The 22,902-nt window shown below is 46.2% G+C and overlaps 1 protein-coding gene across 2 annotated transcripts in view; it reads right to left on the bottom strand.

Annotated features, from left to right (window-relative positions):
- DISP3 (dispatched RND transporter family member 3) overlaps positions 1–22,902 on the bottom strand; it is a 104,494-nt gene that overhangs the window by 36,494 nt on the left and 45,098 nt on the right. The window contains exon 2 of one of the 2 annotated variants that reach the window (XM_085309209.1): positions 3,862–3,926. The exons of the other annotated variant lie outside the window; for it this stretch is intronic. The gene's annotated coding sequence lies outside the window, so the exon portion shown is untranslated. The remainder of the gene's footprint in view (positions 1–3,861; positions 3,927–22,902) is intronic. 2 annotated transcript variants of the gene reach the window in all.

Here is a 22,902-nt window from a genome sequence, read left to right on the forward strand (position 1 = left end):
GAAGCAGCAGCCTGTCGCCGCTGAGCTCCTCGGCCCTGGCCGCGAGCGAGGGGAGGCCGCGCAGGCTGCTCCCGGCCCCGCCGCGGGCAGCGCCTGGTTAGAGGCGGCAGTCGGAAGAGCCGAGGACGATGCCCTGCGCAATGAGCTCCGGACCGTGCGGATGGGAATCCAGCTGTGTCCGAGCAGGCGCTGCCACCACCGAGCACCAGGCTGATCTCAGAACAGAAACTACCAGAAACTTTGGCAGCGACCTCGCTGCAGTTCCATCCCGTGTTACAAGCCAGGACTCCAGGAAGGACTCAGCTGGTTTTCTTGTAGGTACTCTCACCTCTGCGTAAGTGCTCTGTATAGGAGCAATCTGTGTGTTTCTGTGCTGGAGCTGCACGGCAGCATCCCTAAATTAGATGCGAGTCATTGAATTGGCGATAGCAAGCCCATTAGCCAGAGTCGAGAAAATCTGGTTCACGTTCCTGCCTACCCCAGTACCGCTAGGCGTTCTGCACTGCTCGTGCTCTGACTTCACCACGGACCCTCGCCTTGGCTGCCTGGAGTCTAATGAGTCCTGCCTACAGTAAAGACGTGCCTGAGCACAGGGGCTTTGCTTCGTGTTGCCAGGAGGTCTCTAATGACAGTGCTGGATACTGCAGCATTGCATTTTTTGACTGCGCGTGCTTGTGTGACTCATCCTGCTTCTGGAGCCAGGGAGGGAACAGGAGAGGCTCYGTTCCCCACTCTTGGCCTGTTTTCTGGCATGGTACGTTACTATGGCRTGCACTCCTGCAAGAGCGAGATTATGTTGGGAAATCATTGAACAATTACCTGATGGAAATGGCTTTTAATCAGGATACATTAGAGTGGTGACCTGCGCATATTTTGCCCAATATTCTTGCCTATTAGAGTCTTGATGCTACCTATGAAAAATATCTCTACCCAAGTTTCAGACATGTTTGTCAACTGACCAGCAAATGGGGAGTAGCAYGGTAAAAGAGGCCCATCACCTGAGTGCGTCTCAGGCAGGAGGCTCACGTTGGAGGCATTGCTCTCTTGAATGCATCACCCAAAGGGATTAGGAAGCCGCACAGACACAGGCAGATCATCATCTTCCATGAGGAGGCTCCAAGGAACACAAATTGAATAAGGCTCCTGAAATAAAATTGCATTCCACCAGCTCAGCCCACTTCTGCCAGGGATGGAAGTTTCTGCAGAGGGTGATGTGGAGAGGGTGGAAGTTTCATTGAAAACTGCATGTGTACYGTAAAGGGAAAAATCGCCCTTTCTAACTTTGCCAGGGATGTGAGCTGAGCCCATGCTGATGTGAGCGACAGCGCTCAAATCAACCACACAGCAGAGCCCATAAACAGCAGGGAGTTACCAGGCAGCACCACATACGAAGCGCTCGGGCAGTAACACAGTTCTCCTCGGCACCGTCCCAGACAGCTCCCCAGGCACAGGCAGGCGCACGTGTGTGAGCCCATCTTCTGCTCTTACCTTCCTTAACACTTCCTTCTGCACCCCCCGGTGCTCAGAGTGCCAGGCTCTAGCCACTGTCATTTCTCTCCCTCAGGCCCCACAGAAGTGCTTCAGCAAAACACCACGTGTTGCCAAAAGGAATAAATAGTACATTGCTAGTTTAAATCAGCAGCACTGAATATGTTTTACACAGACACGTTAGAACTGTCTACATGGGCAACGTCTGTGCATATAAACACAAACTACCAAACTGTAGCTGTTACTTGCACATAGGCATATACAAAGATTTCAGTGCTTCACTGCAGTGTTCACTAACACTGCAAATGCAGGTACAGAGAGTTAGCATTATCTGTGGCTTTTATTAACCCCACACATGCAGAGGCGAACACTTAGCACATACACTGATGGCATGCACACGACTGTTACCCTCAGTAACCACGYAGATGCACAGACACACGTGTGCACAGAGAGGGATAAGCACTGTACTGCAGTCTTCATTTGCAAGCAACATACTCAAATGCCTGAGCACGTGCACAGATGCACATGGTAGCAAACAGGCAGGAAAAGCATTGCTACTGGACCTAAAACCTTTCCTGGCTAAACCATTCTCTACTTTCAGAGTTGGGAAGCTGAAGAAAAGTATCTTCCCCTTTATTCATGCTCTCCAGCCTTTTCCTAGTCTCACCATGACTGCCTTCCACACCAAAATCAGATACCATCGGCCATTCTGCATGCTTGTATTTACGGCCTCTCTTTGAAATTCTGACTGCTCTTCTGTGCAGAATAAAACTACCCAAGCAATCTTTCCTGTTCAGGTGCTCATTACTAAAGTGTTAAATAACGTCAAGCGGGCTCTCTCACGCCTTGTAAATTTTATCCGGGGGACTTGCAGCTTCTACAGGGTCTAGTACTGCCTGATTGCCGGAAAGGCAGACAGCGAGCCACGCAGCAGAGAGGGCTGCCCAGCAGCTGAGCACTGAACGTCGGTGCAGAGCACTGCCGCTCTGGGAGCCAGGCTCAGCAAGGCGAGATGCGTGCGTGTGAGCGGGCACATACGAGTGAGTGCGTGGTCTGCCAGCCGGTCCCCGAAGTATACGTGAGGCTACGAGTGCTTGTGTGAACGAACGTGTGCTCCAGCAGCTAGAGAGAGGCGGCTGGAAAGGAGGGTGATACTGCATCCGAGGGTGCAATGAAGGGGGAGTGGGCCTGGGCCTGGGCCCTGGAGGCTGAGCTCAGCTGCACAAATGTCACTGCAGAGTAACAGCTCTGGAGTCGCTGGTGTTTATGGCGGCACAACCGAGAACAGAATCAGGCCTCAGGAGTTTAGAGCCTTCCTATTTGAACAGCTTTCTCCATTTGCCTCTTGATTGAGCTTGCTATTACTTATGACTCTAAGCCAGGGCTCAAAGCAAGGCTGTGTGAACATACCAGTTAGCTTAATAAAGTGGAGAGAAAACAATGGATAAACCCAGGAACAAAGGGCAATAACGCACAAAGCCAGAGAGATTCTGCTTCATCACTTGCCAACTAAGTGTCCCAGGAGAATTTGCAGGTACATCCAGCACCCTGCAGCTCCCGGAGGCATTCCTTAAAAGATACGCATTCAAAACAGCAGCAATGAAAGCACATTTTCAGAGAAAAAGAATGGGGTTGGAGGGAGAGGATGCTCTATTTAGAAATATCCCTCACACTCTAGCCTGTGTGAAGTTGTGCTCTATGTTCATAGTGTCTTCCTGTCAAGGAAGACCTTGACCTTTCCTCCTCCTCTGCCCCAAACCAAACATCCTGCTTGATGGACTATAAGAAAAATGGTATTTCCTCTCTGTCCACAAAATTAATAGAGCCACATTGCAAGCCATTTCCATGCAGCATGTATTTATAAACCTCCGCTCTGACAGCTTCTAGTTACCACAGACTCAGGCCTGGATTCAAACTGCCAGCCTATTATTTCTTATTCAGGCAACAGGAGTACTCAAAAACTACGCGATGTGCTTCCCAKCCACAGAAACAATCCCTTCCCTAAAGAGCGCAGAGGTGAAGGCACGCAGCCAGCCRGCCCCCTCTTTATTAGACAACATCTCATATATTTCACGAGAGCCAGATGGCACCATCTGAACGGCAGTGAGCCTGGCAGCCTTTCGCCAGCGCAGCGAAAGGGAGGCACGTGTGAGCCAGCCCCGCGCGYGGCTGCCGCGGCTGCCCGGCCGGCCAGCCCGCCCCGGCGGGCGCCGGGAGCCGCCTCGGCTCCCACCTCAGGGCACCTTCCCCAGCTCGGGCCCAGGGGCACGTGGCAGCGCGGGAGAGGCAGGCTTTCTCGCGTTCGAGCAACAGCCAGCACGCATTTGCACTTGACAACCTAAATTGCCACTGCTGACAGGTAAAATCCCTCACCTTTGATGACAGGAAGAGTCTCCCTAGTCCTGGAGCTGTCTGCAACACAGAGACCCATCTGTAGACTGCGTGAGAAAAAGAGAGGTGACACAGGCAAGGAGAGACAGAGGCTACTGAAAACAACAGCTGAAYGTGGGGCACTTTCCTCACAATTAAGTGAAGTTAATGCTTTTATGGAAGCTGTTTGTTTAAAAGGCCGTCAGTGCACTGTTTAATGGAGTTTCACGAGCACTCCCCAAAGGCCTCCAGTCTCCATTTGTATCCCACAGCTCACATCCTAACAAAACATGTTTTCTCACCCTGACGTCCCCACCATCTGCAACATATAGGAGTATCAGGGCTGCCATGCCCCTGTGCTCACCTTTCCACTGAGTCTTGAAGCCCTGGGACATCATGAATATTCATGGCGTAAACATTAAGTATCATGCAATTTGGACAAAAATATATTTTAGGCAGAAGAACTGGGAGACAACAAGTGAGAGAGAATCTTTACTCCTGAGCTCCGGGAACTACTGAATAGCATTTTCCTGAGCTGTAACTGGTGATTTTAAAATGCAAATCAGTCCTTAGTTTTTCAGAGACATTGTAAAAAAAAAAGGCCAATGCAGCAAAGCCTTATTGTCTTGTAATGAATGTGAGATTTGCAGAGCTGCTTCGTGCCAGCATATGCACAGTGGATGCAGGCCAGGGACTCAAGAAGACTTGAGACTTGTCCCCAGCCAGCTCTGTCACTAACTCAGTGCATGACCTTGAACACAACATCCTTTCCTCTATTTCAGTATCCCCACAAGAGGATGTAGGGGACAGGAGAGAGGTGAGGCCAGTTCCTGTGCCTACCGGTCACATTGTACATTACAATCCACTCTGAGGTGGAAACCAGCAGAACAAACATCGCAGCTGCCTCCCTGCAGGGACTGATGCACTGACCCTGGGCTTAATGGTCTTCCTCTAGTGGATGCTGCTCAACCTTTCCTGTTCCTTCCCACAGTTGCTTCAGTTAGGCTGCAACCCACCCTTCACTCTTGTGTCTCCCTAGTGTTTTCCACAGAGACGGCCCCAGAGCCTGTACAACGCCCTCTGCAAGAATTAAACTCTTCTTTTTCACATCTGCTGGGAGCATTCAATACCATTTTACCTGCCCTTTAGTTAAAGAGCTGTCTCTAAATAGGCTCCATCACACAAATGCTAATAGGAGTTGAACACAGAAAGGGGGACATAACAAACTTTTACAACAAATGGATTTGCTTCATACTATTCATGATATAAAATCATAAATACTAAAAAGCTATAGAGAGACAGGATGTTTTGATGCACACGGTTGTCACTGGGAGTCCAAGGATCCTTCTATTCCAGYTTTTGCTCTGCCACTGGCCCACTGCCTCAGCTTTCCTCTAGTCTTCTGCTCCCTYCTGCATAGCATCGGGGTAGGAGAGGTTTGGGGTGCTATCTGTTTGTCCACTCTTGCCTCTTCTCATCCGCTGCCTTTGCCACATTCGGCCCACGGCCCTAAAGGGTAAACTGGTGTCTTCTAAACTCGTCCCTTCGGAGCTGCAGCCTGCCACCCACAGCCTGCGTGTGCCTCCTCTCGCTGCACTTAGCACCGCTGCCTCTGGTGTGCAGGGCTGCTGCTGAATCTGGCCTTTAGAAACCTCTCCTTTAGGTTTGCTCTAGAAGGTCCCATCACAGAGGCCAAAAATCACGGTCAGCTGGCACTAGCCTTCACTTACTGCTCACTAGAGAGAATATTAACTGGAAATGTGGAGGCAAAGAGCTCCATATTGCATTACTGGTCCCCGGAGCCACTCTGGCACCACAAGGGAGAGCTGTTAACTGAACTCTGCAACTGCATTTTCACCGACAGGAATGTCCTAGCAGCTGCCTGACCTTCCACACGCTGAAATAAGGGTGCATACCCACTATCACTTTGGCGGCACCAGGAAATGTTACCAAGCTCTCCGCTACTGGAGAATCAGGAGAGCTTGCAGAATTGATTACAGGAGTAGGCTGTAATTCACTGAAGCAGAAAGTCAGGATAGTTCAAGCCATTTTCATCACTGACTGTAGCTAAACCAGCTGATTTTGTACAGAAATGGAACAAGAATGTGCTAGTGATCCCTTACATCAACTGATAAAAAGGATCAGAAGAAGCCGTTTCTCTATGGCCCCTTGGGTGTCCACACAGAGTTTAGTTAAGCAGATTGAAATAATGTGAAGAGATATATAGAAGAAAACTAGAACTACACATTTCCTTCCCTCCTGCCTAGCCTAGCTTATGGTACTGTGAACAGCATCAAAGGTACACCCCGACACAGGAACAACAGAGGCAACCTGACTCTCAGAGGGATGAAGCACTCCCTTGGAAGCAAGGAGCAGCTACTGCTGTCCAGAAAACTCAGAAAATTAAGCCACTTCGAAAAAGCAGCAGTAATCTCACTGCGAACAGTGCACAAACAGAAGCTTGATCTCTGCGTGTCCCTCACCCAAAACTCCCCTGGCGTAAGTCACCATGAACAACGCATGGAAAACGTGGCAAAGGTTCTAGATCAGAAAATTACTAGGAAAAAAAAAAAAAACACTAGAAAGGTTCTAGGTCAGTGAATTCCCAGAATGGGTCTATCTTGAAAGACTCCTAGAAAGGTTCTATATCAAAAATTCCTAGATAGCAACAAGATTGCTGGAAAGTAAAAAATTGCTCTCCTGGTATAAGTTGCCACGAGCAACACAGGGAAAATGTTCTGGTGTGCATATTTAAACCTGGGGCACAACTTCCTTAAAGACTAGCGCAAGAGAAAATGGCATTCAAATTCCCCTCATTTATATTAGATATTTTTTTCTGTTAATGTTACTGCTGTGGAAAAATTTTAAGTGGGGGGGAAATCATGGGCCTGATTCATAGTGGTTATAAATCATTCTCATTCTATTTTGAGCTCAGAAAGGTAGGCCAGTTCCTAGCAATGGCACATATGACTCACTACCTGTCTATTCAAACGCCCAGTAGTAGGGTGTTCTGTATAGTAACCGCTTGGCAAATAAATCTTTTGTCCCCCCTTAAAAATAGCAGACAGTTATCTCAGCAACAGCTATTTATATACTGTGAGGCTAAGCAGCTCAGTGTTTCTTTCATCTCTGGGTCCTTACACCAAGCCAAGAAAAGCAGCCTGCCTTAGATGCTGAAACAGAATAAAAGCTCGTGCTGTTTTCTTACCCCAAGCAAGCAGGGAGCACAATCAAAACCCTCCACCTATTCACACTGAAGCTTTGTGTTTTGCTTTGTGGAAACGTTTCTATCTGAACATCAGCTTACTTGAGCTGCTGATGTTGGAGAGAGGCTGCTCCTCCCCACGGGTGAGGAAGCCAAGGACTGCACTGGTCGTCTCCCAGGGCACAGGAAACGGGCTACTGCAGGGATCGCAAGAGTGATGGAGCATCTCAGCCCAGGCAGGCGGTCTTTCGTTGAAGAAGGTGGCTTCAGGCTCTGCCAGACTGAGCTGTGGTGGTTTAGACCATTCGCTAGAGTTTATTGCGCCAGTGGCAGCGTGGGTTTTGTCCTGGTATCTCAGCTCCCCCCAGTCCACAGCCTGTCATACTARTGTCAGTGGGTTTGTGCCATAGGCTGGGCCATCAGCTGGCCCATGGCAGTGTGGGGACACATCTGGGTGTGCAGCCTCCAGCATGGAAATGGTGACCTCCAGTGGAGGGCTGTAGCTGAGAACTAAAACCTTCACTGCAAAATCTAGAGCCCCTGGTTTCTTAAAATGGGGGAAAATGTCCTTTGGGAGGTGAGGCAGAAGAAATAAATTTAACAGCTGCTTTTGGTGACATGCCCTTATCACCAACACAGTTATTAGTAGTATAATGGCAAAGTCACAAGCAGATACAGACAAACAGACGAAATACAGTCAGATAGCTAAAGGAAAAAGCTAAACTGCAGATAAACCCAGATTGGGTAGATCAATAAAATAATCTTAGGCCTGAAACACACAGCATGAAAGACATAGCGATGGAGAGAGAGATTTAGAACTGAACTTCATACTTCTGTGGTTTATTTGCATTAAGCTCAGGCAATATGTGTGGCTTAGGTTTTACTTGTTTGTTTCCCAGATTGCCTTAGGTGCTGGCAGAGAGTTATTTTGTTGAAACCGCAGTCCATGGAAGGTTTTGGAAATTCATTGTTCCTGGGGGAAAAAGGGGAGAGTTTCATAAAATTCTGGAAAATGTTTACAACTTCTGAAACTCAGGAGTTACGCAGGTGAAGTAGCCTGAGTTCCCCCCCCTGTAGCAAAAGCCCAGCTTTGGCTCCTCACAGCCAGAAGACAAGAAACTAACAGCAGCCTTCTGGAAATTATGGAAATTTTGCCCATCCAGCCTTCCTGCAACAGATGGGAAAGCAGTGAGAACGGCCAGAGCTGGTGGGCGGCATGGATGTGTTTACTTTAAAAAGGCCCAGAGATTAAAGTTCCACCAGTGCCCATCAGCACTCTGCTACATTAAGTCACTTATAATCTTTTATCCTTTTTCCTTGCAGTTACATTTTAGAATTGCAGTCACCTTGTACCCCACAACCATCCAGCCATAGGTCACAGGACCCTGCCCCAAAACAGAGCATCCAGGATCCTCCCCCCCCTGACCTTGCCTCACCTTTGTAATCTAAGCCCTTCACCTCAATTTGCAGGACACTGAGTCCCTCTCAGCCCGGATCTTGCAGAACCTCTTCTGTTTTGGTCAGGCTGTCCAAAAGCAAAAGTCATGACCTGAGTTACCATCAAGGAACTACCTGTCAATCTTTGTGGACAACAGTGACAGAAGAAAAGAAAGGGAAAAAGCAAGTGAATATGRGGGTAAAGGAAGGAGAATGGCCAGAACAAGAAAGAGTCAAAGTTGCAGGTGAGGAGTTTAAAAATGGTATAACAAAGAGGAAAACTGCAGCATAGGACTGGAACTTATAATCTTTGCTACAGAATTCATGCCAGAGGGATTAAAAAACTTGCAGAGGAAGGATTTTCATAGGTCCTGCATGGAACTCTAGGGTAAGTTTTAATGGAAAGAAAAAAGGGAAAGGATGAAAATAGGAATAGGAGGTACAGAAAGTCACTGAGATTGTGCAGTTAAAACCTAGCAAGCCCAAGTTTATGCTAGAAAAAGAGGAAAGGAGAGGTGGCTAATGGGGGAGCTTGTTCCAACACCATGAGAAGCTGGTTGCTGCCAGACCTAATGTGTCCAYGCTCCCTGCAAAATCTCATCTTGGAGAGCCACACATTTGCTCAGCACTCAGGCACTAGGGAGCTGCAGTCTCCCAGGTGCTGTTTGCCTTTGATGAATGCTGCTGTGAAACAGGCATTAAACCCAGGAAAAGTGAGCTTTATTAGACTCTGAAACCCAGGGTCCATCACTGCTCAGACTGCTTCATAAAATAATCAAGTTTGAGAGTGATACCAGCTTTCTCTATGGCATGGAGGGAGGCGCCACATATCCCAGCATGATACTGTCTGCATCCATTYCAGGGCCTGCCAGGGAGAACAAACTGGGTACCTGCCACATCCCTTTACTAAGATTTTTAGTGTTTGCTCTCAAGGGGACCTGGTTTTGGTGGCAAGTTATCACAAAAGCCTTGAGTGGGCTCCAGGAAGTTGCACACCAACTCTCGTCACCGAGTTTAGAGGAGATGCCTGCAGATGGGACAAAATGCAGTCAGTTATGGCATTTTTGGTTTGTGCAATTCAGATCATCATGAGAATGGTCTACAAGTAAGCCAGAGCATGTGATGATAGTGATGTGGTTTTGGGCTACCCTGTGCTTCCCTGTACCCATAACTCATTAACTAGCTCCTGTTTCCAGAGAGGAGTGTGAGGGTGAGAGATGGGAGCTCTCTCACTGGTACTCCAGAGCTCAGCCAAAGGCTCACAGACAGAGTTAGTGTCAGTGTTTCCTGCTGGGGTTGTGATTTACGACTACTCCTCGATGCTGTTTGAGCTTAGAATGGTACTAGCCAGGTTGTGACCTCTTTCCCTGAGTCTGAATTCCCAAACACTCCTCATCTCCAAGCAGCTTTAGCAGAGAATCTCACTCCATGCTCCTGTAATGAGCTACACAGCACGATATGGAATTAGCAGAATCCAAGTTATTAATTGTCTACAACAATTAGCCAGGACACCTGGGCCTTCAGGCACCTTGGTTATGTGTGGGAGCCAATTAGAGTCTCATACATATTCATGCCACTTCATCCACACACTGTGAGAGCTCCTTCTCTGGCCCTCTCCCCACCTCTTTTGCTYCAACACACATCCAGCCCACCCTGAGCCAGGAGAGAGAAGTAGTTTCCTTTCCTTTCACGTTTCACTGAAATCAAATATTTGCTGTGGCCATAACTGATAAAATGGAAACGCAGAACTAGCACATTTGACAGGCAGGCCTGGCCAACCCTCATTTATGTCCAAAAAGGACAAGGATGGAGAGGAGTTAGACCAGTTTATACCCCTGACAGTAAGCGGCGAGTAAGACATTGGGCTGCCTATCAGAAGGCTTCTCACTTTTATTTTCCTTCCTAGTTTCTCTGTGATTTTATGTTTCATTGAAGGGAAGCTCTAGAAACACCACTTTCATTATCAGCTGTATTCTCTGGGCTAGTGAGAGCCGTGATCTGTGCGTTCCCTGTCACCAGAGCCGACGGCGAGTTAGTCCGTACCGTGCACGTTGTGAGCCGCACGGTCCCCCGGCCCGAGCGCCCGTGTGAGAGCGCCTGCCTGGGGAACAGAGCGCTCCGCACAAGCACTGCTGCTCTTCCCCTGCGCCGTGCTCCTCACGGCCTGCTGCCAGCTCTGGAAAATACCTCAAAAGCTTCCAGGTCAAGGATTTCCCAGATAAGTTCTAGCTTTAAGAATTCACAGAATCAACAACCTGCTCTCCACAATTTTGTAAGATTCAGAGTACAAAATAATGTTAGAAACACATGTTATTTATCTGACACACTAAAGTGACTCTTCCTCAGCCATCACTGTCTGCTGTGGAAATAAATCCCTGTTCTGTGTTTAGAAAACAAAGCTATTTTTGTCACATAGGAACCCAGCTGAAGCTTTTGAAAGCATCTGATTTTTAATATTGCTAATATGTTTGCTTTTGTTTTTTTTGCACCCAAACAGCTCTATGAAGGGGCACAGTTGATTTTGCCTTTCCAGTCAATCTTAATCATCCTCTTCTCAGGCTGGTAAGAGGCTGGCCACAATTTTCTAAAGTGACTTGTGACTTGGGCTGCTGCAATTCCATTCTGGATACCTCAGTAAAAATTAATAAAGAACTAAATCGTGCTAGACAGTATAAGCAATGGAATAGTGACCGTGGCCTGTGAAAGGGAAAGGGTCTTGCATTTTTTAAAATAAAAGAGAAGTTGAAAAAAGATAACTTTTTGGCTTCACTGGAAGTAGTCATGTTGGAAAGGCACCTGGTATATACAGAATGCACTTTAGCATCCTGCATCACTCTTAACCTGTGACTAGAACACAGTGTTGGCACTGCTCGGAAGTGAAACACCTGTGTTGTAAGCTACGCCACATGATTCTCCACCTCACTCCTGATTTATGTCATCAAATCCCATTAACTTGAAGAAAGTTCCTTTTGACTTGCACCGATATRAGATTGAAATCAGATTCCTCATTCTGAGAGAAGGAAAAGGAGAATGTAATACAGTCTTTTACACTAGTCTCCTATAAACATTTTCCAGTTCCCCCGTCAGGAAGATACTTTTCTGCATTTAATTCACAAACCTGAGAGCTCCCCTGGGGCAGTGGGAGAGACAGCAGGTACAGATTTGGGGGTTGGCCCCATGTGCACAAAGCCGTGTCTGCTTTKTTTCCTTCCATACTCCCCTGTACGTGACAGCAAAGTGATTCAAATTGCCCACAGTAAGTTCTGGATTCTGCTGATCTCAGTGTCCCAAGTTATTGGCTGCTTTTATCCAAAGGTCCTGGTACGTTGCAATCTATGGCTGGTAAATGCATGCATTTTATCTCTCAACAACTTAATTTAACCTCTCAGCTATGTGCTGCTTTCTTTCTTCCCTTTTGTCTACTTTYCAGTTCATATTTTTTTCCCTTTTATTGCTGGGATTCTGCCTATTACAAGAACTTTGCAGAAGGGAAAATACACAGATCAGTATTTGATGTTGTACTTTCTGTTTAGAAGTCTGTTTCCCTTTCTTCTTCCATTGCATCAATATCAACACGTTGATTCATAAGCAAAATAAATAAAGTCTATAAATACTCCCTTTTCTTCTTTTTAAAGCATGAAACTCAAAGTTATGGTTCCCACATCAACTGTAACTCAACCTCAATGTGCCCATACATTAAAAGCAGGGAAATTTTCACCCAAGACAGCAACTGAATATGTGTGAGAGGATTATGTTACTGACAGTAACGTAGGATAGTGCAAGTTTGTAATACCAGAGACATGAAACATTTCATCTCTCTCTGTGTCAAAATGTCAAAAAAAAGAAAGAAGATTTCAGAGATCCTGATCTTTATGGGCATAAATGAGACTCAACTTTGCAGCACACAGAACTGCTTGACTGAGGTTGTGTTAGCTGTGCTGTTGAACCCCACTGGCCTCGAAGATGCTAAAGCACTCTGCAGCCAAAGATAGTGCCACTGAACCTACCTGTGTGAGCTTCTCCACTGTACAGAGCCGATAAGGTGTCCCAGAACCACCCATAGTCAGCAGGTCCAAGCCTAAGCCCTCAGCCTATGCTCCCAGCCAGCAAGAAGGGTAGCAGACCCATGTGTACCCCAGAACAGCGCATGTGCTGAACCATGAAGGCAAGAGAGATGTTAGAGGATCAACAGTATTCACACACACAACCTGTCATCCACTCACCCTCTGCCAAACCTGTACGTCGCCCTCCTTTCCAGCTGCTTTCTAGGAGAGGCACAATTCTAAAACAGAGCTTCTCCAAAGGGCTTGGAGCCATCGCGGACACAGACAAAAGTCTGGCAGCCTCTGAGAGCAAGAGGCCTTGGCCCCTCTGGATCCTCCGTACTCTCTCAAAGTAGTCAGTAACAAGGGAAGTGTTTTAAGCACAAACTGCATCCCAGGGGACCTTGGCTAAGTTATTCTAATTATTTGTACAATAAGATGAAAGAGCAATGTTTTCCTTTTTAATAATGGCTTTAGCAAACAGAGTCCACCAGGTGCTGATGCTCCTTTGCGAGGCCTGAGAGCTGAGAAMTAATTAGTCTCAAATTATACTCCAGATAAAAACACAGCAAGGAAGCAGAAAAGAGATAAATATGCCAAASAGCTACACAGAACAGTCCTTTCAAAAGGCAAATCAGCGGCACCACCAATTCAGAGGGCCAAAGATGCCTACAGCAACCAACTGGCATTTACCTTAAACAGCAAGGAGACACATAAAGGAGAATGGGAGAGAGAAAGGGTAAAAAGAGTCGGCTGAACTGCTTGTCCTGCATCCATCCTGCACAGGATGCAGGACCGTATGAGAACCCCTTCTCATGTGGAAAGAGCTTCCCCTTCTGTTCAGGCCTTTGGGATCTGCACAATTGCTTTCAGCACCTTTTGCTGTCATTTTCCATTGGATCTACTTTTCAATGGGCTTCACAGACAGCTCTTTCAAATAAACAAGAAGGCAGTGGCTTAGAAGAACACAGCTGGAATCTGCAGAGCGTGCTGTTTGATGTGTTGCATGAGGCAGGCTGTGTGGGATCCTAAAATTAAAGGCTATGTCACAGCCCTGCTAGGAAGAACTAAAGCACCTCACACAACTTCTGTTTTCATGTTTCTGCGCTGTGCAGGGCAGTTCYGGGTGCTCCTGTCACCCCCGTTCAGCCTTCCCTAAGTGTCCCACCAGTGATGCAGAGAGGAGACGCCCCCACACACACTGTTTTCAGGCCTTCAGAAAGGACAAATGTATCAGTAGCCTGCTGCAGGCCAGAGAGGTGTCCTGGCCTCCCAGTCAGTCACTTAGTGGCATGCATAGAGCCAGTGTCAATCACAGGAACACTTCACAAGAGACACAGGCACAATGCATTAACCAAAGCAATTACATACTGCAAGTGTCCTGCAAAAAATCCTCCGTGCTCTGCAGAAGAGATTGGGCCTGTTCTTGCAGCATGAGGAGAGACCTCCTGGCAACCCAGAGTCTCAAAGGAGTTATGTCCCACTGGGAATCCACACACATTACTCAGGTACAAGGCTGGCTGGTTTCTGTTCGGAGTCCTGTTACTCCTCGTGGGCTGGCCGGCTTCACAGGCAGGATGGATTGCCTGGGCACTGCCCAYAGGGGATGCCCTTGGCACGTGTGTKYAACCTGCAGGAGCGTTTCTGCCCACGCTCTGAACTGGCCTGGCGGGGACCTGGTAGGGGCCCCAGCGCAGGAGCTGGGGGCTGCACTCACACCCTGATGTGACCTCTGTACTCCACTGCACTGGAGATGCTCTCAGCCCTGCACTGCCCACGATGCAGACTCCCAGGGCAGAAGGATAGCTGCAGGAGGAGCAGCCCCTTTCCTCTTGCTCTTAAAGGGCAGGGCACGAGATGCAGAGTGAGGCATGTCTTGCWCAGACAAGGGATGGGTGGGAATGGACAGCTAAGGAGCGAGGTGTCCTTCAAGATAAGGACCARACAGAGCTGTAGTGCCTGAGAGCTGCCCACCTCCCCCATCTGCACAATCACCAGCCATATCTCACAGCCCCATCCCTATCATCTCCTACTCTGCTCATCTTCTCGAAACCTCTGTTTGCTGCTCCCTCCTGCCTCACACTGCCTCCCAAAACCTGCCAGTGACTTTTACTGAAGGGTACATTTATGGCATTATAGCAATTATTATTAGCAAAGAGAGTACTTCTAGTATTACAGCAACTGTTATTAGTAAAGCACACATTTATATAATGAATGCTGTGAAGTGTATATGCTTTATGCTTTCCTCTGAAGTATGCATAATTGTTCTCTTCCAGCAATACAATCCTGGGCTAGACAGACTATCACTCTKTTACAGTCTGGTAATCCCACATCCGATCTCAGCTGAACTAGTATGCAGAGTAACTCCTCTGCATGTAGCTGAGTGGCTCTAACTTCATACTGGCACAAATGACACCACCTTCAGCTCTCTAGCATGGTGTTGGCCCACAGAGAAGCCCTACAGCTTATCCTGGAGCACTGGGCATCAACAGGACTCAAATCAATCTTCAGTCAAATCCCTCCCACTCTGCAGAAGCTGTACCACATCTGGCCCAATCCTGACCTGAAGAATCGCACAGCAGTCCCTGGACCAGCACCTAGCTGGCTGGGAGCAGAACTGGGTGCAAGGATCAGCTAAAGTCTCCACACATTCCTGCCCAGTCACTCTTTCTCTCCCCTTGCCTCCTTTTCTTTTCTCCTTCTCACACCTGTGATTCATTAATCACGGCATAATCTGCTGCTCCTATCTGGACAATTCTCTGCTAACAGGGAAGGTTTGAGTGTACGGCATAAAGTGTTAATAATATCTAGGTCTCTCATCACCCCTCCCAAAGCTGCCTAGGACATTGCACTTTTGAGATATGCTTTTGCTCTGTTTCAGACTCAGGAGCAGCACTGTGATACTTAGTGCAGGCAGACACATGATGCAAATACTCAGAGACAGCAAAAGAGATTCTTGCATCCACAGGTCAAAGCTAGAACACAAGGCCAGAGTTACCATGGGCTGCTGTCACCTAATGATGCAGACAGTCATGCAGCAAGACCCCCATAAACACCGAGAGAGCTGAGACACCTCTTCCTATTCCAAGTCAGACACCCAAAGTGCTTAGGTTCTTTGAAAATTTTGCTAGATGTGTATCTCTACAGATGTCTCCATACCTTTGCACTTTTGCCCCAATCCAGAGACAGCTAGGAATGCTACAGATTTCCTCACTGGAGAATAGGTATTAAGTTATTTATTAGCATTATCAAAAATCTATGAGACGAAAGATTGGGAAAAGCCCAGCTCCATTTTCAGCCCTTCCCCTCAGGATTTAACTAACCCATCTCAGCACAGCTCCTTTCTTCCTAGCCAGTATCTCCTCACTGGGGAAAGCAAGTTTAATACAAGTTGTTAATCCTCTGAACTGTCCTATCTTGTCTTGGCGTTCCCTGGATGTAAAGCAAAGCCCCCAAGGCTGAATGCCACTGTGGCATGAATCATGTTTATCATAAACAAGAAACAAAGAAGGAGGAGAACAAAGAAAAAGGGAAAGAGGAGAGAAAACAAGAAAGGAAAAGGCAAACAGAAGAGCGAGAGGGAGGGATATAGATAGACCCATTAATTTCCCTCTGTTTGCTCTGGGATTTAAACAACAAGCTGCTATGTCTCTGGTTTATCTTAGTTCCTCAGCTGTGAAACGTGCTGTGCTCCAGCGTCTTCAGAGCTTTAGAGATTTGCCAGGGAGCTAGGAATGAAGCAAGAGGCTCAGCAAACAGAGATAGCAAAGCCAGCTTCATACATCACACTCAGAGGAAATTCATTCCTTTCAACACTGCCCATGGGTGAAATTACATTATATTCTGTTTGGATAAYTGGCTGTCATATGCCACCTGACTTGTTATAGGATGGCACATCCTTCCCCACAGAGGCTGTTAGCAGCATCCCATGACACAGAAGACACTGCAAAGGTCCCATGAAGTGAGGAAAAAGAAGTAAGGACATAGAGTGTTCGGCGGTCCTGTTTACAAACAAAACCTCTCAGAACCAGGTCAGTAAGAGATGAAAAAATAGGAAGAGGCAAAGCATGTGAAACAAGAAAGGAATGAAGAAAATGAAGGGAGAAAAATCTAAAAGAGAAAGAGGAGGAGGAGAAGGTAGCAGAAGAAGTTTGGCTTCAAAAATGTGCTTTCTGTTTTCATGAACACGTCATTTAGTGCCTGAACGGCCCCAAACTGGGCATCTCCTGCACAGTTAGTGGGACTGTTGTGTGGGCCTCGCAKGACAGGTGTTGGCATTGGTCCTCCAGCCATGGCTTTGGAGAACAGCCTCTGCGTCTAAAGGGAGGGCTAACTAACTGGAGGTTTTTGTTGGAGAAGGTCCCCACACAAGGCATCATTGCCTTCTTTCCTTTTAAATTGAGGATGGGATACTGGGTCTTCTAGCTAGAAATTCACTGGGTGAATGATGTGGTGGACAAGCCTGGCTCATGGTAATGGGGCAGGTCACATAATGGCTGCCTGTTAACCCTGCAGAAATACAGCAATTTTTCTTTGATATCTCTCACTGAGGATMATAGCAGAATTGAGTCTCCCAGGAATGCCTCACAGCATTTTATATTCCCCATCATCTACATTTTGTCTAGAATGCCCTCAATTTCCCCCTCATTGTGTCCTTTTTTACAACTCCTCACTCYCATTTGTTGATAGCTTTTTAATAGCACAGTTAGAGTTGTCAACACAAGCCAGAGGACAATCTCCTGTRTCATATTGTCCCAGTGCACCTTGGGAACCCTGTCTGGCTCAGGGGAACTTATTTTATTGAAATAATCTCTCCTCCCTGCTCGTTATTGAATCGTCTTAGCTCAATGGCCTCACTCAATATCAACTTTTCATGCTTAATAATTAGTGCTGGAGAAAAGAGTTTCATTGAATAAGTGTTTAATGTCACACACGGTTAGGAGACACAGAGATGACCTAACTAGGCAATTCAATTTGAGGCTGTAACTGCTCAGATGACAGACAATTACGAACATATCCTGGACTATGGAACTATGCTAGTCATTGYCTGCAAAATTATTTATGGGGACTACATCCTTCTCCCCCATTGAATATGCTTTGATCTTGCTTCAAGGCCTCGAAATARATGTTTGCCCTGATTTTTCCACCTGAGTTGTGCTATTTCCCCATGCAGCATGCTTGTTCAAAAATCTATGTTGCTGTCAGTTGATTGCAACAATTGTGGCAGYTCTCCATTTAACTTGAGATACTCACCAAGTTTGGAAGCAATTTCCAACCAAGCACAAACAGTCAAATGCCAAGTTTCACCAAAGCCTTTAAATGTCAGTGTGCCCAGGACTGAGCCCTAAGCCACTGACTCAATTCCTGACAAGAGCAGAAATTCAAAAAGGGATTTGCAGCACTAAATCTTAGACAAGCTATAGATGCAAGCCACCAAACACACAGCTGCTTGTTTGCCTGTCTTTCTGTCTACCACGACCTACCTACCTATCTATCTACCCACTACAGTCAGTCCTTCMAAACAGGATGTTTGTGCTCTGTATTAATGATTGATTTAATTAGTCCCGAAATGCTCTGTGTCAATATCCCTATTACATGGATGAAGAAATGAGATGTAGATAAAAAAGAGACAGACCAACAAATATATTTAAGCATTAAGATGGGAGACAGATGCCTAATTATTTGGGGGATCTCCTAAGTGACTTCCTGGCAGGCACTCTTAAAGTGAGTTCTCCCAGCTGTTGGATAAGTGTCCTGACTAATCAACTGTCCTTCCTCTGTGTAATTAACTAGTTACAGGCACTCTGCAAAAAAACTGTGCTCTCTATACTCACAGTGCTTGAAATCCTGTCTTAAAAGAATTTCCCACAAAAGTAATTTTTTCCCACTTAAAATTCACTAACACACCAATCTGCCACATCTTCATACATATCACATACTGCTCTCAGGAGTGATAATAGGAAAACTTGCTCAGTGAAATCTTCCTTTCTCTGACTCCTGCATCCATCTCCTCACCAAGTCTTCTCCCCCCAAGCCTCTTCAGTGCAGCATTTTTAATAGGATTCGGAAAGCATTTTATAGCAGCTGTCACCCCTTTACACCTGCATTCTGCTTTCCTCATAAATGAGCACATCGATCTACCTTCTGCAAGACRTATTTCATTTTCCTGGAACTTCTGATCTGCCTGTTTGTCCCAGAAGAAAGAGTGAGTGGATGMTAAATGAGTTCCTTGTTTATAGTGATATTTTCTGGGCAGGAAATTGATTTGCTGTGATAGCCACCAACTTTCCTAACTGCAGACCCAGTAGTGCCACCCTATACCACACAGCTTCACATTCCTACCTGAAGGATGTCTGYAAACACAGCACATCTTTCCTCATGCTGGGCCATAAAGCACTAGAAGTCCCCGTGCACATCTGTGCAAGTTAGACGGGCACAGCAGGACAGGGTTTTCCTCTGAGCTAAAGGCTGAGACACTGGAAGTTTCTCAAAAGGGACAAAAATATACAAGGAGAGAGGTATAAATGTAATTACAGAATCTCATTCCTGYTCTTTAAAAAACTGCAAGGCAGGTTCTGAGAAATGAACGCTGCTGCTTTAAGCTGCTGAAGTTGTGAACCTGTCCAGAGTGACTGAGTAACAGAGGGGTTTCTGGAGATGCTGCTGGAGCAAAGCAGGAAAAGGCTGCCTGAAAAGACATCACTGAAGTGAGTGAAGTTTCCCTCGACTTCAGTGAGCATTGCTTTGTGAGAACAGAAGTACTCTGCTCCCTGCAGTACAGTCATTTCCAGGGAGGAACACAACAGCTCCTTAAACTGCACATAAYGATGTGACACGCAACGATGTCTGGATTGCCTGAGTCTGTCACTGCTCCACCAAAGTGAGAGAATGCCTTGCCACAGAGAAGAGAGGAGCTGGGCCAAGTCCCCCACTGTAAGAGCAGGGGATGCCACGGAAAGGATGGGAAAGAATGAATGGGCAGAACTTAATTACAAACACTGCACTGGAACAATTCAATTGATAAAAAGCAATGCTGCAACTTTTCAATAGCTGGTTGTGAGACAGAAAATGTCTATCCTATAGCACATGTGTGTTATAGGTCACAAAATTTCATTCTGGGTGTTAACTTCAAGCTGGCTTGGATGGAGGAACACTACTGAGTCACCTCCATGACTGAGCTATTAAATTAAATATATTATTTCCTGAGGCACCATGATGAACTTCCATCTGACAAGCTATTCTGCATAGCTCTTCCAAGTTGATGTGAGCACAGTTCAGGAGATGCTACCTGCAACCAAAAGGACAATCAGACTTAACCTTTGCTTCATGGCTGCAAGAGGCTGTGACTAGCATTCCCGAGAACACACTCTCTGAACTGTGAGCCAGTGATGTCAATGCAAAATTACTGATCAGAGCCATAGGATGGTGCTCCTTACCTTGGGAGAAATGTGGACATCATTGGGTCCCCCAAAGCACGAGTATGATACTTGGAAAGTGAACTGAAGCTTTAGGCCTGGACAGACTCTAAGCCATGGACATTAYTGTTTTCAAAGAGCAAGATTGTTCCCAAAGCTCATCTCTAGGCTCTGGCTACATGATTACAAGGGCTGAGAAGAAGGGAAAGGTGATGGTCAGATTCCAATGGAAGAGAAATAGCCTCTTCTGTCACTTGAAGTCCCCCAGTATCAATTACAAAATGAGTCTCAGACACCTGAGAGTTTCCCAGAAGAAATCTAGAGCCTGTGATGGTTTTCCTCAGGGCACTGTCAATCATTGGAGACTGCCCTAAGCTGACCTTCATCTAATTGGCTGTTCTGGTATTCTTCCTAGGGAACTCTGCTTTCAAAGCGATTACAACTGGTGCTCCTATCAATAATCCATCACCATTAATATTTAATTTTTAATTAAACAATTGGGAGTCTTTTATTTTACTAATTTCCTCTCAGTCCCWGTGCTGTAACAGCAGGAGGGAAGCAAAGGCTAGCAGAATACATCAGGACTATCACAGATAATCAAAGTGAGATTCATCTTCATAAGAATCTCAGGCAGTAGGGACTTTTCCAGGGAAAAAAACCTGATTTTTCAGTTACTGAAGGTTCCATGGCCAGAACTTTAGCTAATAAAAATCTTAGCGTTGAATAGAATCATTTCAGGAAGACTTTAGTCACYCATTTCTTTTCCACTTCCTTTCCTCCTCTATATATTATTCACGCTAGGATGTGTACAGTAAAGCAAGATGGCTTCTTTTGCTTTTCTTCTTGCCAACCTGATCTTCAGAGACCTGGACAATAATTATGCATGCATGCGTGCACTAAAAAAAATCACTTGGATGAATTAGGGACTTTATTTCATTACTTATTTGTGGAATGAGAAACTTCCCCCAGATCAGACTGCATTGCACATGGTAATGAAACACAATTACCTATTCTTCTCCATCTCAGATGAGAACAAAGAATCTTGAAAGTCCTTAGAAGGTGAAGGAGAGGGAATTAAAATCAGATTCAGAACAAAAAGAGGAAAAGACCTCTGAAAGAAGTGGAGGCACTCAGTGCTTATTTTRCTTATGAGATTTTTATTAAAATCAGACATTATTTCTGAGGCTTCCAACCCCAGTAGATAAGTAACCAAATTAAGGTTAAGATTTGCTCCTAAATATTTGTTCGTACTACAGGGGAAAGGAACAGTGCCAAAAATACCTAGGATTTTATGGGCAAATAAATCAGGAAAGAGGTGGTGCAATTACTAAGAATCCAGAAGGAAAAAAACCTTTCTTTACAATAGAGACTTTTCAGTAATGGCAAAAACTCACAGCTTTTCAAAGAAGCCCTTGGCCAGCGCCCAGCTTTACTGTGTTAAAGTACTAGGACCATCTGTAGAGCACTATGGGGTGGTGGATAATATAATCAGGATAGACAAAATTCTGACGTTTTCAGTTATAACTGGATTTGGATGCTGCAGCCGTGAAGGTGATTCTCTGTGGCAACCTTAACCCCTCTCCAAACTTCACAGGAGTTATAGGGTTAGAYGAAGCCATTGTGATGATGGTTGGTGGGGAGGACTTGCTCRGTCTCTCGCTCGTGATGTGACACAGGGTGTGCTGCACATGGAGCTCCCTTATTCTGCTAAGCTCCCTGGGAAATCCACTCCTYYGAGCAATCTGACCCCTTTCAACTTRTAYGAAAGATGCCTTGTGGACTTCCCAGCTCTGCCAACATCTAAAGTCAAAGTTAGATGAGAGTCAGTCCAAACTGAGGAGAAAGGCTCTCTAAGTTAAAGTTTTTAGCTTGTGTTAGGCAGAAGGCCAGACTGGGTTATCTAAATGTTGCTTCCAGCCTTAATGTTTATCACTATGTGCTTCATTGTGCTACCAGAGGGCAGTATTCCCTGACACAAAGCTGCACAGTGGCATAAGTGTTTGCCAGCTTAGGCGCTAAGCTGGACACCTAAAAAACTTGTGAATTCAACCACTAGTACATTTGGAAACTTTAATCCACAGGATGCTTCCAAATGGACCTCCCTAGCCTTTAAAAAGCACTTGAAATCACAGTAAGCAAGCTACAGGAGAAATGAGTTTAGCCCTTTCCATAATTCTTTAAGTATAGAGATCACATAGGGACAGTACATGCAGCTTCTGGGGCTTGCCACTTTATTCAGACTAGGAAATGTCTGCATTTTCAGCTCTGAGCTATTTGCACAGTGAGCAACTATTAAACCTTTTACTGCCCTAGGCAACCACTTGCCTAACACAGATGGCCCCAGGGCCTGATACAGCTGCAAGCTGCAAATGCCATCCTCAGGAATGGTTTGCACAATTAAACTAACTAAACTGCAATCAAAATATAAGGGTAATCAACTCCCCCACTGCAGGGCACCATCATCAGCTGGGGTCAGCAAGAAAGGCCCCTCAGACCACCCTTCCTCATGCCATGAGATTCACCCAAGTATAGTACACCTTTTTTGATGCACCCATCACTGGTCTCTGTGACAGAACAGAAGACAAAATAGACTTCTAGTCTAGTCTTCCATGGTAGTTCCTAGGGACATGGGGATGAACAACATATAGTAATAGCAGGTCATCACATCTGCACTAACAGTGCTAAAAAATGGGGTCAGCAGAGAATGCACAGGTTTTCCGGGGATCTTGCTCTCAGCAGGCAATTGCAGGTTAGTGTGTGATAGACTGAGAGGCCACATTGAGGAGACAGTTAATAAAAGCAGGACTGGGAGAATCAATGTGTTCTGACACACCAGTGACAGATTGGCAAGAGGGACAGATTTAATATCCTAGCATTATCCTTTCTCAGCCTAGGGGCCCTGGAATTGATTGAATAAATTAATGCACTGCTGTGGATGACACTA

This window comes from Rhea americana, unplaced genomic scaffold, assembly GCF_003343005.1.
Source record: "Rhea americana isolate MKP2758 unplaced genomic scaffold, rheAme1 scaffold_293, whole genome shotgun sequence".
In the NCBI taxonomy this organism is placed as follows: domain Eukaryota; kingdom Metazoa; phylum Chordata; class Aves; order Rheiformes; family Rheidae; genus Rhea; species Rhea americana.